Source organism: Oryctolagus cuniculus, chromosome 12 (assembly GCF_051225735.1).
Source record: "Oryctolagus cuniculus isolate XC-2025 breed Fujian yellow rabbit chromosome 12, ASM5122573v1, whole genome shotgun sequence".
In the NCBI taxonomy this organism is placed as follows: domain Eukaryota; kingdom Metazoa; phylum Chordata; class Mammalia; order Lagomorpha; family Leporidae; genus Oryctolagus; species Oryctolagus cuniculus.
This window is the reverse complement of record NC_142878.1, coordinates 31,320,742-31,344,469: the sequence shown is the minus strand read 5'-3', so window position 1 is coordinate 31,344,469 and position 23,728 is coordinate 31,320,742. Positions and strand designations below refer to the sequence as shown.

The window sequence follows — 23,728 nt, the reverse complement described above, 5'->3', positions numbered from 1 at the left end:
AAATATAAAATAATCACTACACTAAATTTGATGATAGAAAGTCCTTAAGACTGAAATAGGCCACTACAAAAAGGAATAGATTAAGTTCAAAATTATGCATAAAATGTTATACAAAATATGATTTCTTTACTTGTGATTCTAATGTTTCTACTTAGATTTTTAGAAGTAACCCTCCCAGTAAGACATGTAAAAACTAACATTTACTCATTTATCCAATTCTACTCTTACAGCGTTAGAGCAATATCAAACCTTTGAAACAAGAATTTAGGAGATTTTTCTCAGTTACACACAATCCCAGTTAATACTGATGTCTCATTGCTACTATGGAAAACAATTTTCCATTCACGGTAAAAGTGATCTTCTCTCTCTTTATTCTTGTCCTAAAGCACAGAAACCCGATTTCTTCACTCTGGTTTGTCCAATACTATCTAGCAAAATGTTTACCATGTTCAGAAATTCATATACTGCCTACTAAGATATTCTTTTACCTTAGCTCTTTGTGAAAATTAAGTCACTTAAGGCAATAGTGACATTGGCTCAGCTCTGATAAGGGCGCCATCAGCTGCATTACATCATGGTGAGTAACAATGGTGGGAGCATGGGTGAATAAAGATTACATTTCCATACTGGCACTGGGAAAGAAAAGGTACCCTTGACCATTTTCTGACCATTTTCAATCTCTCTGTCTCTCTCTCTCACTGTCCACTCTGCCTGTCAAAAATAAATAAATAAATAAATAAAAAGAATGATAGAAACACAAATACTCAAACTGAAGCTACATTCCAGGATCTTACTACCTACTTAGAAGTTAGAACATACACAAAATACTGTACAAAATAAATAACAGGAAGCAAAGGATCTGATACAAGAACCTTGGAGATAACCATTAAAAGAATTTAGGAAACAAACAAAAAATTCTATTACAGCATTGTCAGAGTATTCTTTATAGAAGAAAAGGTCATACTAATAAATCTTAAAGGCAAAATAGAGTTTCCAAAAGACAAAGGGTGATGGTGGGGACCTGGATGGCTGCAAATAAAAGTATGAAGAAAGGAAGAAACAAATATATTTAGGGGATAATACAGAGGTCAATTCAGGTAAAGCAGAAAATTTATGGAGAAACAATGTAGAAGACTTCTGGTAGCAATGTAAACTAATTCAAATGGCTCTTCAATTAAAAACAATTGGTGTTTATTAATATATTTTCTATTTTTAATGAATTTAATCTTTAATATATTTCTAGCTTCATAGTAATTAAATCATGCTTAATGTATATTACCTTGTTCTTTCTTCCACACACATACACACACAATTCAGAGCTGAGAATAGTAGCTTTAAGGAGAATGAGAAGCTAGCTTGTCTAGAGATAATAGCAAACAATACTTTACCACATAGGAGATTAATTTGGTAGTAAAATGGGATAATGAATCCAAAACTCTAAGGCTTAATCTTGAGACTCTTTAAGTTGACTAACTACTACCAGTTGTTTAGCATCCCCCAAATCCCTGTAGAGGTAATATAATGTCAGAGGAAAACACCCCTATTTCAAACCTTTAGGATTTCTATAGATACCAAATAAATATGAATTACAAAGCAACAATTAAACAAGGAAATAAGCTATAAAATATAAAATAAGAAATGGTGAGCATTAGATGTGGACCTACAAATAATTCATATAGAGGTTATAAAATGCCAGCTGTCGCTCCCCCTCTTCACGGAGGAACGACACAAGACCCTGCGCTGTTCTTTTGTCTGCTCGGCCCTCCCCGGGTTTGCTGCTGGTTCTTCCCGGGTTGGCTACCGTCCCTTCCACCTCCGTGGAAGGGCGGTTCCCCCTGCCACTTTCCCCACTTCCGCGGGGGAGCGGCACACTGCCGGCCGGCTCTCTCGGGGGCTGCACAGGTGTTCCTTCAGATAGATGTTCCTGGTGCATGTTGTCTCTCTCCTCCTTTATAGTCCTCTTCCACCAATCCCAACTCTGCTACCCACACGCCGAGTACACTGCTCTCCTGCAATCAGGAGCAGGATCAGCTCCTGCAGGTCATCACTCAAGCTGGCGAGAGGCAGCTGCGTAGAAGCTGTTTCCTCCTCTCCCAGCGCCATATTGTGGGAGAGCAGATGCATAGAATAAGTCTTAATTCCAGTAACTTAGTCTAGTCCGAGTTGCTCCCAGTTGCTCCCCACAGCCAGCTATAAATAATTCCATAAAACATTTGACAAAATAAAAAATAAAATCATGATTATGAGTAGAAAAATGATTGGGTAGTTTCAGATAAGTAGTCAAATAGAACTTTTAGAAATAATACAGTACACGCCAGCGCCGTGGCTCAATAGGCTAATCCTCCACCTGCGACGCTGGCATTCCAGGTTCTAGTCCCGGTTGGGGCACCAGATTCTATCCTGGTTGCTCCTCTTCCAGTCCAGCTCGCTGCTGTGGCCCGGGAGTGCAGTGGAGGATGGCCCAGGTTCTTGGGCCCTGCACCCACATGGGAGACCAGGAGGAAGCACCGGGCTCCTGGCTTCAGATCAGCGCAGTGCGCTGGCCGTAGTAGCCACTTGGGGAGTGAACCAATGGAAAAAGGAAGACCTTTCTCTCTGTCTCTCTCTCTCTCTCACTGTCTAACTCTGCCTTTCAAAAAAAAAAAAGGAAAAGAAATAATACAGTACAAAGAACTTTTTGCAAATCAATAAAAAAATAAAGTCTAATGCAAAAGAAAATGCAACATACATGAAGAAGCATTTTATAAAATGGGAAATTTAAATGAATACAAACAAGCAGAAAAATATACATTCCTAATCAAAAAGTCAAAAATGTAACATCAATGAGATATCACTAAATTATCAAAAACTAAAATGGCTGACAATAGAGGGTGTTGACAATGTTGTGAATTCAGAGATTTTAATACATTTTAAATGAAAAGTTGTAGGAATAACACAAAGTGTGAATTTTTTTCCCAAAAGAAGATTTACATTTATTTACAGCAGCTTGTTGAAGAAACTATCAAGCCAAAGTCACATTAAACAAATTCCCACTACGCCACATCAACAGCCCCATAGGTAAAATATCTCAAAGTCACAACTCAAGACTTGGAAGAATCACCAGGCTCCACTTGCTAGCCTTGAGCATCAAATTTCACCCTCCTTTCTCTGGAAAACTACCAAACTAACTGAGTCTTGACCATCTCTTCCTGGATAACCAAAGTTCTAGGGAAAGAGTACCACTAAATTCCTTACTTACCTCTCCCAACTCTTAGTCCTATAATTTTTTCACAACCCTCATTTGCTTTGTGACACCTTTAAGTACACATATAAAACTGGGGCAGGGGCAGGCACCGTGGCTCACTAGGCTAATCCTCTGCCTGTGGCACCGGCACCCTGGGTTCTAGTCCTGGTTGGGGCACCGGATTCTATCCCGGTTGCTCCTCTTCCAGACCAGCTCTCTGCTGCGGCCTGGGAGGGCAGTGGAGGATGGCCCAAGTGCTTGGGCCCTGTACCCGCATGGAAGACCAGAAGGAAGCACCTGGCTCCTGGCTTTGGATCAGCGCAGCACTGGCCATAGCGACCATTTTGGGGGTGAACCAACAGAAGGAAGACCTTTCTGTCTCTCTCTCTCTCTCACTGTCCAATTCTGCCTGTCAAAACAAAACAAAACAAAAAAAAAGAGTAAAAACTGGGGGCAGGGAAATTACTTTAACATTCTTTAATGAGAGAACTGTTCCAAAGAACCAGGTTTACCCATTAATGGAACTAGACATCTTTTTCCTACAAGTGTCAATTGCCCCAAAGTTTCTTTCTCATTCTCCCTATAACTTTGCCAGGAAAATAGTCTCAAATTCCTATGGAAAAAGACTGGATTTCTCCCCCTTTACACCTGTTATTTTCCCCTACCCAAAATTCTTCTTGTTTGATTAAGCTGGCTTCTCTATTTCCTTCTAGTCTCCTTTTCAAACATTACTCTGGTCCTCTTAAAAAAATAACCATTGACACAGATTATCTGTCCAGTGGGGGTCTGGGTAGTTTTTAATTCTTTATTTTTAATCTGTATTTTCTAAATTTCCTGCAACAAACATGATTTTTTACCATGTTTAATGTTGCAATGTTTCTTAACAGATATCAGAACACGCGCTATTATCCCATACCTGTGTGTACTGTGATACTTACCTCTGCTAAATCAAAGCAGTGAGATTTATTTGCAGAGATGATTTTTCTGTTTCCTTAGGACTTTAAAATTTTACAGCTGCTTTCACATAGAAAGCAGATCCCCAAGAAACAGTTGTCTTGGCAACACCGCAGCTGACGCTCCAGCCGCACTGGCCAGCACAAGGAACCTGACGGCTGGCCCACCAGTTCATGTCTATCAAGCTGCTTGTTGGCCAGAACAGGTCACCAAGCCACTGGGCAAAAACCTAAGGGAGCAGATCTGGGCGAGTAGGCAGCCAGGGCCTGAAGAGAAAGCTGGGATGGACAGTGGGCGGGGCCCACTATGCGCCAGGCAGCTGATGTTCAGGGCTGTGGTCCTCCACATTTCAAGCACAGGGAAACTGAGACTTGGAGAGACTGGCTCAAGGTTATGCAGCACAGCCTCCAACTTTAGTCCATCATCATTTTGTAGGCAAGGAGAAGGCTCGGAAAAGGGGGGCTAGTGGTTCTGAAACCTCATTTAGTGAACCAGAAAGAATGGCTGAACTGAGGATAGAGTGCAAGGCCCTCAGATCCCTCCCACAGAGCTTCAGATGGGATAAAGGGAATCCACACTTAATAAGTACCTAGGGTGATTTTCATGTTGTTGTTTTAATCCCTTCTTGCCTCAATCTTTCCTTAATATACCCAAATGGAGTTTAGCTTACCTCCTTTTGTGGCGCTACAAATACCTTGATCTTGAGGTCTTACACCACTCTTCCCCTAGAGTTGGCCAAGTTATTTAACTTCTTACCCTGGAGGTAAATTGGATCTAACCATGACACCTGTTTCATGATGTTAGGAGGATGGGACCAGATAATCACAGAAAGTTCTTAGCAAACCATAACAATAAGACCTGAGTGCTAGTCCTTAATGAAGAATGGGGGTGGATGGTTTTCCTCCCTCCACGAGACTGTAAACTCAAAGTCAAGAACCCAGATTTTTCATTCTATGGCCACTATTATTACCTTAGTTGCAGGCCACGTGCTGTCCAGTCAATCTGTGCCTTCAAATGTGAGCACTAGACACATGGTTATTAAGTGTTTGAAGCGTAGTTAGTATGTTTGAGCTAAATTTCATTTTTTCCATAATTCTAATAAATTTAAATCACTATATGTGGCTACTGGGTACTGTACTGGATAGTACAAGCCAGTGTGTATTTGCTGAATTATAGAGAGAACGAATGCCCAAGTATACGAAGGAGAGAGAATGATGACTTGAAAGAAGTAGAGACGAGAGGAGGAAGGGAATATGGAGTGGAAAGACTCTGAATGCCTTCTGTTTCAGCTCCCATCCAGGGGTTAAATCCCTTCTCCAGCATTTCATTGCACTAGAAACACCTATTCCATTTTGAAAACTATTTTTGTAACTTGCACATTAGGTTCCTACCCCTTGGTACTGTGACAAGGGGATAATAACTGCCACAAAGAATTCATTCAGAATATTTGAGAGTAGGCAGAGTGGCTGTCTTTTTCTTAGAGCTTTCACTTCCCTACAGCAAACAGTTCTTCGGGATACAGTTTACTAGTGCGGCACCATGGGAGAAGTTGCTCAGCCTCTGCTACAGGAGAGATGAATGGTGCCTACCATACAGGGCTGTTTCGAGCACGAAGTAAGGTAAGGTATGCAAAGTTGCCTCATTTAAAGGACTCAATAAATGTTCATTTTCAACAACAAAATAAAAAAGTTCTCATGCGGGTGTGCTTGATTGAATGACAGATTCCTAATTCCATTCCCAGGCTTCCTTCTTAACCTTCACTTTAATTACTTAGCACTCAGATGCAGAAAACTAAGTTTTTTCTCCTCCTTTGCTCTTCAGTAGTGTAATGGGGATAATATTTCTTGAAATATTTTCAGATGCATTTTCATATCCTGTAAATTATGTTGTCCTGTGACTCACTGCCACTCCCTGCCTGACAAAGAGCTGACACCAGCTAGATTAATAGTCATTTCTCAGCATGAGCTGTCAAATTAACTTTGTTTAAAAATCCCTAACAAGAGAATGGTCTTGAAAGGAACCTTGGTTGAAAGAGAAATATTTTTGTAAGGAAATTTTTAATATATATTTTGACACATGGTAATTACACATATTTGTGGATACAGCATGATATTCCAATGCATGTATACAAGGTGTAATGTTCAGATCAGGGTAATTGACATATCCATCATCCCAAACATTTGTCATTCTTTTGTGTTGGGAACACTCAAAGTCCTCTCTACCAGCTATTTTGAAGTATACAATTAATTGTTGTCAATCAGTCACCCTACTGTGCTGAAGAACATTAGAAGTTATACCCACCATCCTGTCTGCATCCCTGGAGAGAAATATCATAAATGCTTAAAGCTTCAATTAACATACCAAAACCAGGCTTAGTCTCTAAGCCCTGGAAGGATGAAACTTAGTCTATGATATAAAACCTGTTCCTACTGCACCAAAAACAAAAAACCTTTCTCATTAAGGCATATGGGGTTTGTACACACACACACACACCTGGTACAAAATTATTCCAGAGAGGAGGAAGTATACAAGAAGAGTTGAGGGATTTTACACAATATAGCCAATTCAGAACTCTGGGAAGACTGGAACACAGGATGGTCCTCATGAATACAAGATGCCGCATCAAAGGAAATATTACTGACAAAAACAGGCAGACAGGCAGCTAAAGTAAGCACTCCTTAGCCTTCCTGTCTCTATGTGATGTAGAAGGAATCTCAAAGTTGCCACAAGCCCAGGATTGGAACTTAGTTAAGGACGTGGAGACCACTTCTGGAGCAACACTGGTGATAAGCCACATTACCACGATCCCAAAGTATATGCACTGTGATAGGGACCAAAAAGGGCACAAAGTCTAGCAAATGACCTATTGGTAGATCCAAGGTACTTCTTCCCCAACACCACAATGTCATATTATTGCCTTCAAATAACCTAGCACCATATCAGAGACCGAGAAAAAAGGATAGAAAGAAATATGAGATACTGAGCATTTCCCCAAAAGAGAATGAGTTTCCTAAAAGATACTATTCAAACTGGCAGAGACTCAGATTCAATTGACTGTAAGGTTATAATTCATGTCTTTTTATCCCCACCAGCTAGGTCAGTGAGGTTCAGGGAGAAAAACCAGATGTATTGTGTGACAAGCCTGGAAATACACAAATTCATATATGAATATTTGTTTTATGGCAAAGATGGTACTGAAGAGCAGTAGAGAAAATATGGTCTGTTCAATTTATTTAGGTAAAACAATTAGATTACCATATGGTGAAAAATGAAATTTGACTCTTAAATTTCCCCATATATAAATATAAATTATGGATAGGTAAAGAAAAATAGCTGTCCTCTATAATATGCTATCAATATGCTAGCCACTAGCTCTTAAATGCCTGGAATTGACTGGTATGAATTTTTTACCATAGCTATTATCTATGGTAATAGCCTTTAAATTTTACCATAGGTAGTTAATAAGGAAAGGGGATACAGGCTGGCAACAGAGCTGTGGGAGTTTTGCATGGAGAAGCCCAGGAGTCCAGCAGAGACTGAGCAGGTCCACACAGAGGGAGCAAGAGTGGTAGAGGTGTGATGGAGAAGCCGAACAGGGAGACTGATGCCACACCCTCTCCTCCCCAGGCGGACCAGGTGAAACAAAAACAAAACAAAACAAAAAGTCGTGAATCCATCGAACTGCGGTTAGCAGCAGGCAGGAGAGCTGGGCTAACTGTGTTTGAAGTTCCAAGCGGGAAGAATAGGGGAATAGACTGAGAACCCAGGCACAACCCTGCCCATCCACATCTCCCCTTCCCCCCAACTGGGACTGCAACTGGCTGAGAGAAGCCATATTGTCTGTTTAGATCTATGAATGGAAACAGGGTGCTATTGCATTTGCCTCCTGTGCACTCGATCATCAATTAAGGGGCCACTTCAAAACACCCCCAACCCGGGAACAAGGATCAGAACATTTCAGAGTAATTTCCCCCCACCACCACACAAGTTGTACAATGGGGAGAAGTTCTAAACATTGAAATCCCTAGCTTGTTTCACACACCAGAGCCCAGCCCAAATAGGTGGGGCTTGGAGCACCGGAGCTCTCCTAATCTGCCCCCATCACCATCCAGAAGTGAGCAGGACTTCCAGAGGCAGGGCTGCATGTTTACACTGGCAACACACAGTCACATGGCAGCTCATAGCAGAGGGAAACCTCGTCAAAAGCACCAAGATACATATGAAAGACAAAAGCAACCAGAAATGCAGAAAAACGAAGGGAAAACTTTAATAAGAGTAAGGAAGACAGGATGAGCCCCAGAAAAGAATACTACATCTCCTCCTCAATAATAGAACCTGAAGAAGAGATTGAGGATATGCCAGAAATGGAATTCAGAAAATTGTCAGATTACTTAGAAGCAATCAGAAACAAATTCACGAACTAAATGAAGTGTTCCTAAGAAGTTGACATAGTGAATACTGTACCCTGCAAAATTCTCTTTTATGAATGAAGGAGAAATAAGAGTTTTCTCCAACAAACAGAAAATGAAAGAATTTGTAACTATGTGCCCAGCACTACAAAAGATGCTCAAAGATGTGCTACACACAGATACAGAAACAGGAACATCATTATAAAAGAGGATGAATGCAGAAAATTACCCAGCAAAAGAACAAATGAAATCCAAAGTACATAAACAGAACTATTTACAGAAACATGGCAGTGCAAAGTCAGTGCTTAACAATAGCAACACTGAATAAACATGGTATCAACTCCCCAGTTAAAAGACACAGACTGGCTGACCGGAAAAAAAGAAAACCCATCTATTTGCTGCCTACAAGAAACACATCTTATCAACAAACATGCTCACAGACTAGAAGTGAAAGGATGGAAAAAGACAATCCATGCTAACAGAAACCTAAAAAGAGCTGGTGTGGCCATCCTAATATCAGACAAAATAGACTTTAACACAAAAAACATTAAGAAAGACAAAGAAGGACACTATATAATGATCAAATGACGAATTCAACAGGAAGTTGTGGCTATTGTAAATGTATATGCACCTAACTACAGAGCACCTGGCTATTTAAAAGAAATGTTAAAGGATTTAAAGAGAGATATAGACTCAAACACAATAGGAATGGGGGACTTCAATACTCCACTTTCAGCAATGGACAGATCAATGAGACAGAAAAGTAACAAGGAAACAACAGAGTTAATTGACACCACAGACCAAATACACCTAGCAGATATCTACAGAACCGTCTACGCTACAGCCAAAGAGTACACATATTTCTCTCTGGTACATGGAACTTTCTCTAGGATTGATCACAGGCTAGGCCATAAAGCAAGTCTCAGCAAATTCAAAAAAAAAAAATCAAAGTTACACCATGCATCTTCCTGGACCACAATGCAATAAAGCTGGAAACCAACAACTCAAGAATCTCTACATCATATGCAAACACATGGAGAATGAACAACATATTACTAAATAAACAATGGGTCATAGAAATCAAAGAGAAGAAATCGAAAAATTTCTGGAAAAAAAATGAAGAGGATAATACAACATAGTAAAATTTGTGGGATACAGCAGAAGTAGTGTTAAGAGGAAAGTTTATAGCAATTGGTGCCTACATCAAGAAACTGTAAAGGCACTAAATAAATGAATTATCTATGTACCTGAAGTATCTAGAAAAATACAGCAAACCAAACCCAAAAGCAGTAGAAGGAAAGAAATAATTAAAATTAGTGAACTCAACAAAATTGTAAAAAAAATAAAAGATCAGCAAAATGAACAGCTGTTTTTTTGAAAAAATAAACAAAATTGACACACCATTAGCCCAACCAACCAAACAAAGGAAAGCGAAGACCCAAATAAATAAAATTAGAAATGAAAAATGAAATGTAACAACAGGTACCACAGAAATAAAAGTAATCATCAGAAATTACTACAAAGAGCTGTATGACAACAAACTGGAAAACCTAGAAGAGATAGACAGATTCCTGGACCCATACAACCTACTTAAATTGAGCCATGAAGACAAAGAAAACTAAACAGACCTATAACCAAGATGGAAATTGAATCAGTAATAAAGGCCATCCCAACAAAGAAAAGCCCAAGACTAGATGGATTCACTGCTGAATTCTACCAGACATTGAAAGAAGAACTAACTCCAATTCTTCTCAAGCTATTCAAAACAATTAAAAGGAAGGAAATCTCCTTAATTATTTTTATGAAGCCAGCATCACCTTAATTCCTAAATCCGGGAAAGATGCAACAGAGAAAGAAAACTATAGACCAATTTCCCTGATGAACACAGATGCAAAAATCCTCAAAAAAAATTCTGGCCAATTAAATTCAGCAACACATCAGGAAGATCATTCACCCAGACCAAGTGGGATTTATCCTGGGTATGCAGGGATAGTTTAACATTTGCAAATAAATCAATGTGATACATCACATTAACAACTGAAGAACAAAAACCATATAATTATCTCAATGGATGTAGAGAAAGCCTTTGATAAATATAACACGCTTTCATGATGAAAACTTTAAGCACACTGGGTCTAGAAGGAACATTTCTCGACATAATAAAGGCAATTTATGGCAAACCCATGGCCAGCATCCAACTGAATGAGGAAAAGTTGGAGCATTCCCATGGAAATCCAGAACCAGACAAGGATGCCCACTCTCACCACTGCTATTTAATATAGTCCTGGAAGTTTTATCCAGATCCATCAGGCAAGAAAAAGAAATCAAAGGGATTCAAATTGATAAGCATGAAGTCAAGCTATCCTTATTTTCAGCTGATACGATTATATATATAGGGGACCCAAAAGACTCCACAAGGAGACTACTAGAACTCCTAGAAGAGTTTGGTAAAATAGGAAATAAAATCAACACACAAAAATACAACAGCTTTTGTGTATACACACATGCCATGGCTGAGAAAGAACTTCTAAGAGTAATCCCATTCACGATAGCTACAAAAAAAATTAAATACCTTGGAATAAATTTAACCAAGGAGGTCAAAGATCTCTATGATGATAATTACAAAACTTTAAAGAAAGAAATAGAAGACAAAAAAAAATGGGAGAAACTTCCAGGTTCATGGATCAGAAGAATTAATATCATCAAAATGTCTGTTGTTCCGAACATAATTTACAGATTCAATGTAATACTAATCAAAATAACAAAGACTTTCTTCTCAGATCTAGAAAAAGTGATGCTGAAATTCATTTGGAAACACAAATAACTAAAGCTATCTTATGCAACAATAGCTAAAGCAATCTTATACAACAAAAACAAAGCCAGAAGCATCACAATACCAGATTTCCAGATTTTAAGACGTACTACAAGGCAGTTATAATCAAAACAGCCTGGTACGGTACAAAAACAAATGAAGAGATCAATGGAACAGAATAGAAATGCCAGAAATCAATCCAAGCATCTAAAACCAACTTATATTTGACCAAGGAGCTAAAAACAGTCCCTGGAGCAAGGACAGTCTCTTCAATAAATGGTGCTGGGAAAACTCGATCTCTGCAAGCAGGAGTATGAAACAGGACCCCTAACTTACAACTTACACAAAAATACATTAAAAGGGATTAAAGACCTAAATCTATGACCTAATATCATCAAATTACTAGAGAGTATTGGGAAACCCTGTAAGACATCAGCATAGGCAAAGAGTTTCTAGAAAAGACACCAGAGGCACAGGCAATAAAAACCAAGATTAATAAGTGGGATTATATCAAATCAAGAAGCTTCTGTACAGCAAAAGAGACAGTCAGGAAAGTAAAGAGGCAACCAACAGAATGGGAGAAATTATTTACAAACCATGCAACTGGTAAAGGATTAATAACCAGAATATATAAAGTGATCAAAAAAATCAACAACAGCAAAGCAAACAGCCTAGTCAAAAAGCGGGCAAAGGACTTAGACATTTCTCAAAAGAGGAAATCCAAATGGCCTACAGACACATGAAAAAATGTTCAAGATCACTAGCCATCGGGGAGATGCAAATCAAAAACACAATGTTTCACCTCACCCCAGTTAGAATGGGTACACTAATCCACAGGTAGTGAGAATGAAAACTGGTAAAACCCCTATGGAAGACAGTTTGGAGATACCTCAGAAATCTGAATCTAGTCCTACCATACAACCCGGCCATCCCATTCCTGGGAATTTACCCAAGGGAAATGAAATCAGCAAATAAAAGAGTCATCTGCACCTCCATGTTTATTGCAGCTCAATTCACAATAGTTAAGACATGGAATCAACCTAAATGCCCATAAAGGGAAGGCTGGATAAAGAAACTATGGGATATGTACTCTAGGGAATACTACATAGTAGTTAAAAAAAAATCCGTTCATTTGCAACAAAATGCATGAATCTGGAAAACATCACACTTAATGAAATAAGCCAGTCTCAAAGGGAAAAATACCATATGTTCTCCCTGATCTGTGAAAACTAACAGAGATAAGGTAACATGTAGAAGTGAAACTGACACTATGAGAAGCAATTACTTGAACAGCCCTTGTCTTGACTGTCAGGAACAGTATATTATTTCATTTTTTTATTCTTTTTTTTTTTCCTAATTAATACCATTAGTTGAACTCTTTACTTAGCATAGAATTAATCATAGGTGTATTAAGTCAATTAAAAATAGATCCCAGTTAAAAATAACAGTGGGAATGAGAGAGGGAAGAGCTATACAGTTTGGCACATATTCCCACAGACTTATCCCTAAGGGTAAAGCTGAAACTTGCCATGGGATGCTGTGGCATACAGAGTAAAGCCGCCGCCTGCAGTGCTGGCATCCCTTGTGAGCACCGGTTCAAGTCCCGGCTGTTCCACTTCCAATGCAGCTTTCTGCTATGGCTTGGGAAAGCTATGGAAGATGGCCCAAGTCCTTGGGCCCCTGCACCCACATGGGAGGATGTAGAGTAAGCTCCTGGCTCCTGGCTTTGGATTGGCACAGCTCCGCCCATTGAAGCCAGTTGGGGAGTGAACTAGTGAATGAAAGACCTCTCTCTCTCTCTCTCTCTCCCTCTCTCTCCCTCCTCCCCCTCTCCTTCTCTCTATATTTAACTCTGACTTATAATTATATAAATAAATCTAAAAGAAATTACCACGGGACTCCAAATCCCATTAAGCTGGGTGGTACTACTCCCATCTTACATGATACAATGATTATATTAAGTGTGCAATTGATCATATAGATAGGATTAAATGTCAAAGGGATACATAAATAAGACCAAGTGTCTAGTACAAACAATAGATAGAATTAAAAAGGAGAGAAAGTTCCAACATGGGAAGCAGTCCGCACAGCCAACCCATAGAATGACAAACACCCTAAACAGCACTCTGACCTCAGAATCAGCCCCTAAGGCATTCGGATCTGGTTGAAAAGCCCATGAGAGCATTTCAGGCATGGAAAGCCAAACATAGTGGCAAAAAATATTCCGCATGAAAGATCTCTGTGAGTGAGACCCCAGTGGAAAGAAGGGGCCATTAAAGAAGGATGTACAGTTCTCTAAAGGGAGGAGAGAATTTCCACTTTGCATATGGCCCTGCCTAAATTACAATGGAGTTGGTAGACTCAAAAGGCTTCCATAGCCTTCGCAGCTCATGTCAAGAGCTTCAGGTGGTCACTGATGCCAAAAATAAGAGTGTGGGGCCGGCACTGTGGTGCAGCAGGTTAAAGCCCTGGCTTGCAGCGCCGTGCCGCCATCCTATATGGGTGCCGGTTCTAGTCCCAGCTGCTCCTCTTCTGATCCAGCTCTCTGCCATGGCCTGGGAAGGCAGTAGAAGATGGCCCAAGTCCTTGGGCCCCTGCACCCACTTTGGAGACCCAGAAGAAGCTCCTGTCTGCTGGCTTTGGATCGGCTCAGCTCCAGCTGTTGCAGCCATCTGGGAGTGAACCAGTAGATGGAAGACCTCTCTCTCTATCTCTACCTCTGTCTGTAACTGTGTCTTTCAAATAAATAAAATAAATCTTTTTTTAAAAAGAGTGTGAACTGTAAAATCAATAACAGGAGTCACTGTGCACCTGCTCCACATGTAGGACCTCTTCCTTAATGAATTGTACTATGAGAAATAACTGTAAAACTCACTCTCAGTCTGTACTTTATACCTGGAGTGGGGGGGTGGGGGGGTGCAAACTGTTGAAATCTCTGCTTAGTATAGAGTTGGTCTTCTATATATGAAGTCAATTAAAAATGAACCTTATTGAAGAATGGATGGGAGAGGGAGTAGGAGATGGGATGGGAGTGGGGGTAGGAGTGCAGGAATGAGGAGAAAAACCACTAGATTCCTAAAAGCTGTACATATTAAATTTGTATTAATTAAATAAAAGCCTTCAAAAAAGAGAGTAACAGGAACCCAAGTTACCAGTACCATCATCTGCTGCTTCCCAGGCTCATTAGCAGAAACCTGGATCAAAAGCAAAGGCAGGACTCAATTCCAGATACTTCAATAGGGGCTTGGAGCATCCCAAGTGGCAGCTTAACCCACTGAGCCACAGGGACTGCCCCTCAGAGTTTGTCCTAAAATAATTCCCTAAACTATATCTACATTCAATGCATTTTTTTCTGTGTTCATGTTGTAGTTCACAATTTAAAAGAGTTAGAAAGAAAAGCTACCATTTTCCTTACATATTTGTATAATGGTATGCCAAATTTGCTACTCTGCTATAAGTAGTTTATTTTACAGCCTACTTTGTCCTAATTGTTATTTAAGCTTTCCTTCTTGCCCCTTTTACTCTGGGATAAGTTTAAGAGATGTAGATTTTTTATATCATTTTGTACATCTAAATAATTCTCAATAACCCAGCTCAGTAGTGTCCTAACATTTAAGAGTCTAAATGTTATCACAATGTATCAATTAATTTTAAGTCTCTATATAGACAGGAAATATTTTCTTTACATTCATATTGAACTTTCTTCTAATTGAGAGAATAAAATTAAAATACTACACTGGAAATGCCATAAAAAAAGAATTGGAAACTTAATCATCACATTTCTATCTTAATCTGATTTCATTCTGTTCAGGTCAGAGGTGTAAATTTCAGCTTCCTATCCATATCATTTTTATGTAATCCCAAGAAGCTGTCTTTAAAATTCCCCAAATGAAGTCAAAAAAAATAAATTTGAATTTACTTTTTTAATCAGTAAAATATATCAGAGACAAACTACTCTCACTCATTAACTTTTTGTGAGTCTCTCACCTATTGTATTCATCTCTCAGGGCCACCTTAAAACAGGACTGCAAACTCAGTGGCAGTTTTCTCTCACAGTTCTGGTCAGAAATCCAAAGGCATGGGACTATACTCCCACTAGAAGATCTAGCTTTTAGCAAACAGAATTGCCATATTTTATTTTTTTTTTTCTATAAGATGCCTAAAGGCAAGCATTTGGGTTAAGCACTATAACAAATAATTGAGACCTGGGGAGAAAAAGAAACAGTGATGGGAATAAAACATGTGTGAATATTCTTGCCAAGAGAAGCTTAAAGAAATTTAGTGAGATAAAGAGAAAAACTGAAGGAGCCCCAATCATGAACTCTGACATGTCCCAGTAGGATTTTATAAGAAGTACACATAAATAACACTACAAGCATGAATGGTAGAGAAAAGAATGAAGACCCTCAGGGAACTGACCAGAAGATAAAGGAAAACATTGCCTCACAGGGGTTGGACTGGGGTGATTTATCTTAGAAAAAGGAAATACAAGCGTGGCTTCTCAATGGAAAAAGGAATTATAATGTCAGAAATATGAATTAATTATCAAAAGTATATACAGCCAACTCTATAAATTCTAAAAAGGAAGTCATAGATCTGTCCTGAGACATGATAAAAATCATACTGCTTTCAATAAAATTTCAAAATATTATCATTTTCTTTATCATTTAAGTGCCATTCACTATCCAGAATGCATTTTTTCCTCTTACACCTGCTTATAGAGATGTGTCTGTGCACATGCTGACATGTGAAAAAAACACATTTTACTCAGTTTCAGTTGCTTGATATTCTAGTCAAGAACAGCTGTAGTTTTATTTCAAGGTGTATGTGATTATCTGAAAATTTTGACAATACAAAGATTGCATAATTTTTGGAAAAATTCCTACACAATTATCCAGTGAGTTAAGAAGGATATAATTCTCATTAAAATTCTGTCACCATCAATAAGCTTAAACTCAGATAACAATCAAGAATCAAATATACTTATTTGCCTCTCAATCCCCACATTTCCCAATGAAGTGACAAACAAATTAATGAACAAAATTCTAAAAGCAATAATAACAGAAAAGAGAAGTATCACTGAGTAGAGTTTTGATGATTTTTCTGGAAGGTGGGAAGAGAAAGCAATCCTTAAAATTCTCAGCAAATCTTGATGTAGAGGTCCATACAACCAAGTCCAGATGTGGCCCAAGAGTCTAGGGGCTCGAAAGCTAAGAGGTTAAAAGGATGATAATAGAAAGAGGAGCAGACATCATTAAGATTTATAAAAATCTACCTGTGGAATTATGCCCTTACTTTCCCTCTCTCCTCCCCAAACATTTTGTCCCTCTAGTGAGAAAGGTGCTGACTTCCATATACAAGCCAAGACATCTGCTTTAAAGAAATAAATCTACTACCTCTGGCCCATCAGAATAAAAGCTTTATCCTTTTGTAAATGGTTCCTGCAAGATCACGGAAGGATATTTCCCTTTGCTTAATGCAGAGAGTATAGTCGGCACTTTCAAACTAAACCTATACTTTCTCCATGTATACGAAAAAACAATCAAGACTCTCCAATATTTTAGGGAAAGAAACACAAAAGCAAAAAACTAAAGCAGACAAAGGACTGACCCAAAGAAACTAATAATTCAGAAAATAGCTTTTATCTAAATTAAGATTCTTAAGATGCAGAATGGGCAGTTAGCCTAGCAGTTATGAGATCTGTGTCCCACATCATAGTGCTGGGGTTTAATTCCAGCTTTCTACTAATATAGGCCCAGGGAGGCAGCAACAACTAAGCAAGAAATTGGGTTCCTACCAACCATGTGAGTAACTTGCATTGGGTTCCCAGCTCCTGGCTTCAGCTTTGACCACTGTGGGCATTTGGGGAATGGGCTAGTACATGAAAGCTCTCTCTCTCTCTCTCTCTCTGCTCATCACCTCCCTCTAATAAATAAAAATTTTAAGAAAAAAACAATCCTCAGGATGGAAAACACATTGGACCCATAATATTCAGATAGGATTCTATGTCATTGGAGTAACAAGGATTTTTTTAATTGCCTTGGAAAGCTAACATGTGTTTGCTGACTTTTTAAAAAATATTCTGGCCAAAAAAATGGGAATAGGAAACATGAGAAAAGTTAATCAACAGATCGGTGCCTCTCAAACATTAATTTGTAAACAAATCTTTTGGAAATCCTGTTGCAGTAAAAATCCTGCTTCCACAAATGAAAAACTGACTTTCTCAGAAGTTCCCAAATAATGCCATTGCAGCTGGTCTACAGGCCACATTTTTAGTGGTAAGGATTAGAAAGATGTGAACTTTTGAAATTTCAGAACAGTCAACCAATTGTTTGAAAAGAATAAAAGTCCTAAGAGCACAGTTCAGATCAGTCTCAAACCATCATTTTAAAGAGTTAAAAAGAAATTCAAAGTGGCCCCACCTCATATTCTCCTGGCCTCTCTTCAACTCCCCCAAGGCTACCACACTCCAAGACAGGATTTGTTCCTCTTCAATTTGTTTACCCTTCAAACCAATTCAGACTCTTGATTAACTCAGTGCTTTGTCTTACTCAGGAAGACAAAATTTAATAAACACAGAATTAAGATTAGGTCATGTTAACCTGTACCAAATTACTTCTAACTTACTGTGTGATTTAAACCAGGGAATACTAAGGTTCTAAACTTAAACATTTTGAATATGACTCTAATATTTTAAAAAAGACAATTAGAGAAATATCCTGTACCTATTCTCCTCCTTTGTTCCCAAGACAATGTAATCACAGGCACATTTTTAAAAGTTACATAGGTTGAATTATAGATTTTAGACTACCATTGTGCATTATTTGTTATGATTTTCAAAGTTCTATAGATTAAGAAAACATGTTTTAACAAATAAATATTCTGGGAGTTGCAAATCAAGAAACCTGCTAATCTAGTCTTCCAAATTTGAATTTATGTTTTGCTTAAAATGTCTTTATTGAAAGTTAATTGTTTGAGGAATTTCTAAGAAAAGGCCTTTGTTGTCTACAGAGAGATATTCTGCAGAGTTTTAGTTTTTAGAGAAACATAGTCAATTCCCATCACCCTCTCTTGTCTTCATTCACAGCAAAATAAATAGCTGCTCCCTCCAAAGGGGCCCTGTGTGATCCAGTCAAGTCCTGGAACTCTGGAAGTCTTCAGTGCAGCTTTCACAAGTCAATCATCTTCATGTGCCTCTGGTTCCTCTGTCAACTGAACGTGGTCTCTGGCAAGTCATCTCCCATCTATTGGAACCTTTCTGACATGCATCTCACATGTATTTGATGGTTACCTTGAACTTAGATATTTCATACCCAAGCAAATTCAGGACCTGGGTCTGCTCCACTGTCAGCATGTTATCATAGATCATAGTCAGACAGAAGTGTCACCACACCTCTCTTGAAGGCAGATGCCTCATCTGTGGCTCTGTGGAATGGGAGAACTGCTCAAGGGGTCCCTGGTCCAAGCACAGGGTGAAAGTGGCTTTGTTAGCATCTCCTGTATGGTCCATTTCCTTCTATTTCATGAGCCACTCAATGACCTCCTCCTTAGTGCAGCTGGTGAAAAGAAGACCAACTTCATCTCTCAGCTTCTAGGTGACCTGCTACAATTGCCTTTGTACTCATCCGATGGGATGCAACCCAAGGCCATCATCATTGTTTTGTTTTTGCCAAAGAAAACACAGCTGTGCTTCTAGGTGTTCCACATGTCCTTTTGTTTGCTGTTGCTCATGTTGGCCACAGAGATGATAAGAAGGTACTTGACATCTCAACACATTTCCAAAGCTCTTCTCTCATGTTTCCTTTCAGTTCCAAGCTTTGTTCAAGGAAACTCTACCATCACACTTGCATATGGGAAACACACTGACGCCATATGCCAGGAACTTCAATTTATCTTTTATTTTAAAATTCTTTATAATTGTTAGAAGAATCTTTGTTAAGAAATTCAAAAGGAAACTGTTGACTACTTTCTTTGTCTTCATATTTATTAATGAGAGAAACAATGAGTACTTATAATATGTTTTGGGAAGGAATGGACAATTTAAAACAAAGCAATTGTTTCTAAATATTTCTAAACATTTTAAAGCCTCTTGGAATAAAAGACAAATTTTGATCCTCAAAAAAAATCCTACAACTCATAAAATGTAATGAAAAAATATATATGAGAAAAAGATAATATTTAGGAATATTTAGAGGTAATTATAATACAAGCTAAAGTGAAAAGAAATTTGGAAATTTTTAAACAAAGCAAGTACTATATACAGCAGTGACCTAAAACACACAAAGTTTTAAAGACTTTGTTATAAACCTTTCCTATAATTTTTATTCAAACTCCTCTATGATCATATTAATTTCATCTATTTTTATTTGTTTAACTTTTATTTAATAAATATAAATTTCCAAAGTACAACTTTTGGATTATAGCTGCTTTTCCACCCCATACCTCCCTCCCACCCACAACCATTCCATATCCCACTCCCTCTCCCATCCCATTCACATCAAGATTCATTTTCAATTATCTTTATATACAGAAGATCAATTTAGTATATACTAAGTAAAGATTTCAACAGTTTGCACTCACACAGACACACAAAGTATGGAGTACTGTTTGAGTAATAGTTATACTGTTAATTCGCATAGTACAACACATTAAGGACAGAGATCCTACATGGGGAATAAGTGCACAGTGACTCCTATTGTTGATTTAACAATTGACACTCTTATTTATGGTGTCAGTAATCACTCAAGGCTCTTGTCATGAGTTGCCAAGGCTATGGAAGCCTCTTGAGTTCACCAACTCCAATCTTATATAGACAAGGCCATAGTCAAAGGGGAAGTTCTCTCCTCCCTTCAGAGAAAGTTACCTCCTTCTTTGATGGTCCCATTCTTTCCACTGGGATCTCACTCACAAAGATCCCATTTTCATTTAGGTTTGTTTTTTTTTTTTTTTTTTTTTGCCAGAGTGTCTTGGCTTTCCATGCCTAAAATACTCTCTTGGGCTTTTTAGCCGGATCCGAATGCCTTAAGGGCTGATACTGAGGCCAGAGTGCTGTTTAGGACATCTGCCATTCTATGAGTCTGCTGTGTATCTCGCTTCCCATGTTGGATCATTCTCTCCTTTTTGATTATATCAGTTTAGTATTAGCAGACACTATTCTTGTTTATGTGATCCCTTTGATTCTTAATCCTATCATTATGATCAATTATGAACTGAAACTGATCACATCTATCTTAACTACTCATTTTTTCAGCATGGTATTTCCATACTGCCCCTATTGTTAATTATTTGTATTGCAGAGTTCTTTGATCTGGTTAGTTGCTATAGCAAGAGCTGAATGAATGTTCCTTATCTGTTCTAAAACAAAAAAAGAACAGTGGTCTGATAACCTAAAAAGGAGTCAGTAGCGTTTTCAATATTTTTATATGAGCTAAAAATTATGTAAAGTTCTAATGATTGAATCTTCTCTATTAGAATACCATGGCCTCATGAATGTAATATATTTCACATTCCAAATTTTAATATATAGGTCCTAAATATTTCTGATGAAGCACTAATTGGATGCTACAATGGATATTATTAGTGCCATGCCCATTTGTAATATTTAAGTACAAATTAATTCAATTTCCAGCTAAAGACATAAGGATCTTCTCTGGACATCAAAGTCTATGTTGCCTACACCTGAAGCAGGCCAGAAATACTAAGGAATTAGTATCCACTGGCCCCAGAACCTCCCAAGTAGTAACTAAAGACAGTAGTGTTGCTCCTCCAATGAGAAGCCCTCTGGAATGTACCTATTAGAGTCCCAGAGTTTGCTCCAAGGAGTTAAAAATTTTAAATTTAAAATACAAACAACAAACTAGAAAGAAGAAGAAATGTCTGCAAATATCAGTATTACTGCAAATATAGTTTTGTAAAACTTTGTTTTATATATTTGGTTTTTGTTTTTTAAGATTTACTTATTTATTTGAAAGTCGGAGTTACACAGAGGGAGAGAAGGAGAAGCAGAGAGAGAGAGAGAGAGAAGTCTTCCATCTGCTGGTTCACTCCCTAATTGGCCGCAATGGCTGGAGTTGCTGTGATCCGAAGCCAGAAGCCAGGAGCTTCTTCTGGGTCTCCCACGCAGTTGCAGGGGCCCAAGGACTTGGGCCATCTTCTACTGCTTTCCCAGGCCATAGCAGAGAGCTGGATCAGAAGTGGAGCAGCCGGGGCTCAAACCAGCGCCCAGATGGGATGCAGGCACTGCAGGCAGCAGCTTTTCCTGCTGCGCCACAGCACCAGCCCTGTTTTATAACTTTGTAAAACCAGTGATTAAGAATGCTATGCTACTATAGTTTTAATGATCTGTGATTACTGTAAAATTTACTCTACATAGGTGAAATGGTCATTTTCCATTCAATTATTTTTAGTCATTGTCTATATTCCCAAAACTAGGGTCTTTTTGCTTTCTACTTGATGATTTTCTTATTTGGTGAAGTATTAATCCTTTTCACTGTAATGTAAATTTAAAATATGTTATCTCAAAAACTAAAAAAGAAAGGGAATAGGAAGGAGAGTGGAGTGGATGGTGGAGGGAAGGAGGGAGGGCGAAAGGGAATATCATGTTCTTAGGATTGAAAGTCAGAGTTACAAGAGAGCACATTGAATCTGTCAAAAACTAGTTAAAAATTAAAATTTTTAAAAAAACTTTAAAGAAGAAAGTGGTCTGAGGGCATGGCTGGAGGAAGCAATCTTCAGATTGGAATGTTAGAATTGGGTCACTTGCCTGCCAGATGATAACAGCAAACATGTGTTCAGGCCCGAGTAGGGCATTGCTAACCTCTGGTATTGATGTAACACCATGCTTATTAAATCTAAAGCACAGTGAGTTGGGAGGAATGAGGGAGGAGGGAAGACAGGCTCTTAAGAGAAAGAACTCTGAGCAAAGTTATAAAAAGTATATAAATAGTAAAGAGTAAGTAATAAAAAGTAAAGAATACATTATTGCATCTTGCCTTCCTGTCATTAAGACACAGGCATAACATTTAGTATGATTATACCTCTTCAGTTTTTCTAGGTTACATGATAAACTTAGTAAAACTGTTATAAACCTTTTATCTTTTTTTTTTTTAGAAACCCTTGTCTTTTATTCATCTTTTTTTTGGATGTGAGAGAAGGGAGATTTTTTCCCCAGAAACTTTTTTTTAAGACATAAAAATTTCATGCATTTCATAAATACAAATTTAGGAACAAAGTGATTCACCCAACCCTACCTTCCCTCCCACCCACATTCCCACCCTTCTTCCTCATCCTTCTCCTATTCCCATTCTTATTTTTTACTAAGATTTATTTTCAGTTAACTTTATACACATAAGATTAACCCTACACTAAGTACAGAGTTCAACAAATAGTATGAAAAAAAAAAAAAACTACTGGCTTTAAATGGAACCAGAGAGATATATTGTATCTGTAAATTATAAAAGAAGCACCCCTGCCCCTGAAGCTAAAAGTTCCAAAGGTACAAGATACCCATGGTCCACGAGGATGTTCTGTGGCTTCTCTGGCCAACCCCAACAGGAAAAAAAAAAAAAACAGAACATATCTTGTGCTTCTGAAAAGCAGCACGAGCATGACACTGAGCCCTAATACACACTACATGTCAGAGTGGAGTATGTCAATCCACCATGTCATTGGAGACGTTTATCAAAAGTTGAGTGTGGTCAGCTAACAACTGATACAGTTGAAATGATGCAGCAACAACTCATCATATGATGAAAGTCCTATTTTCAGGATTATATCTGAGCAGGCCTCAAAGGCCCAAGTAATTTACACAAATAGGCTCAGCCTTTCACAGTGAGGGTGCAGTTGCAGTGATTTCAATTTCTCAACTCATACTTAGAGCTTTTATGGGGGTTCCTTATAACTAGTTGATAAATGAGGGTAAAACTATGAGCTTGTCTCACATTTTAATTAGTCTGATTTATTAGTTTTTACTGAAAATATTGGTGCCTTAATGAAGCCTCACTCAATGATCCTGTAAGATAGCGGTGAGTAGAAATCTCTCCTTGGGCTCAACTTGGTTTGAATGAAAATGCTGAAAGATGAGGTTTCATTAGCAGGAAGCATCAGAAAGGCTAGAAATACTGAAAATAAATTATCTCTTTGTAATTCTCCTAGAGCCAAGCTATACTATCTAATCTGTGAGCCACTGGTCTAAGAAACACATTCAGTGAAATGGAATCTGTACCAAAATATTCCATGGGAGTCAAAACATTGCAACAGTTAATCAAAGAAACACTTATCAAGAACTTACCTACATCTAGCAATGCGCATGAAACTGGTTCTGAACAACAC

General features: G+C 38.3%; 1 pseudogene; it reads right to left on the bottom strand.

The window, feature by feature from the left end:
• Positions 1-18,574: 18,574 nt before the first annotated feature.
• On the bottom strand, positions 18,575-19,215 carry LOC100353456 (mRNA turnover protein 4 homolog pseudogene; annotated as a pseudogene).
• Between the last annotated feature and the right edge of the window lie 4,513 nt (positions 19,216-23,728).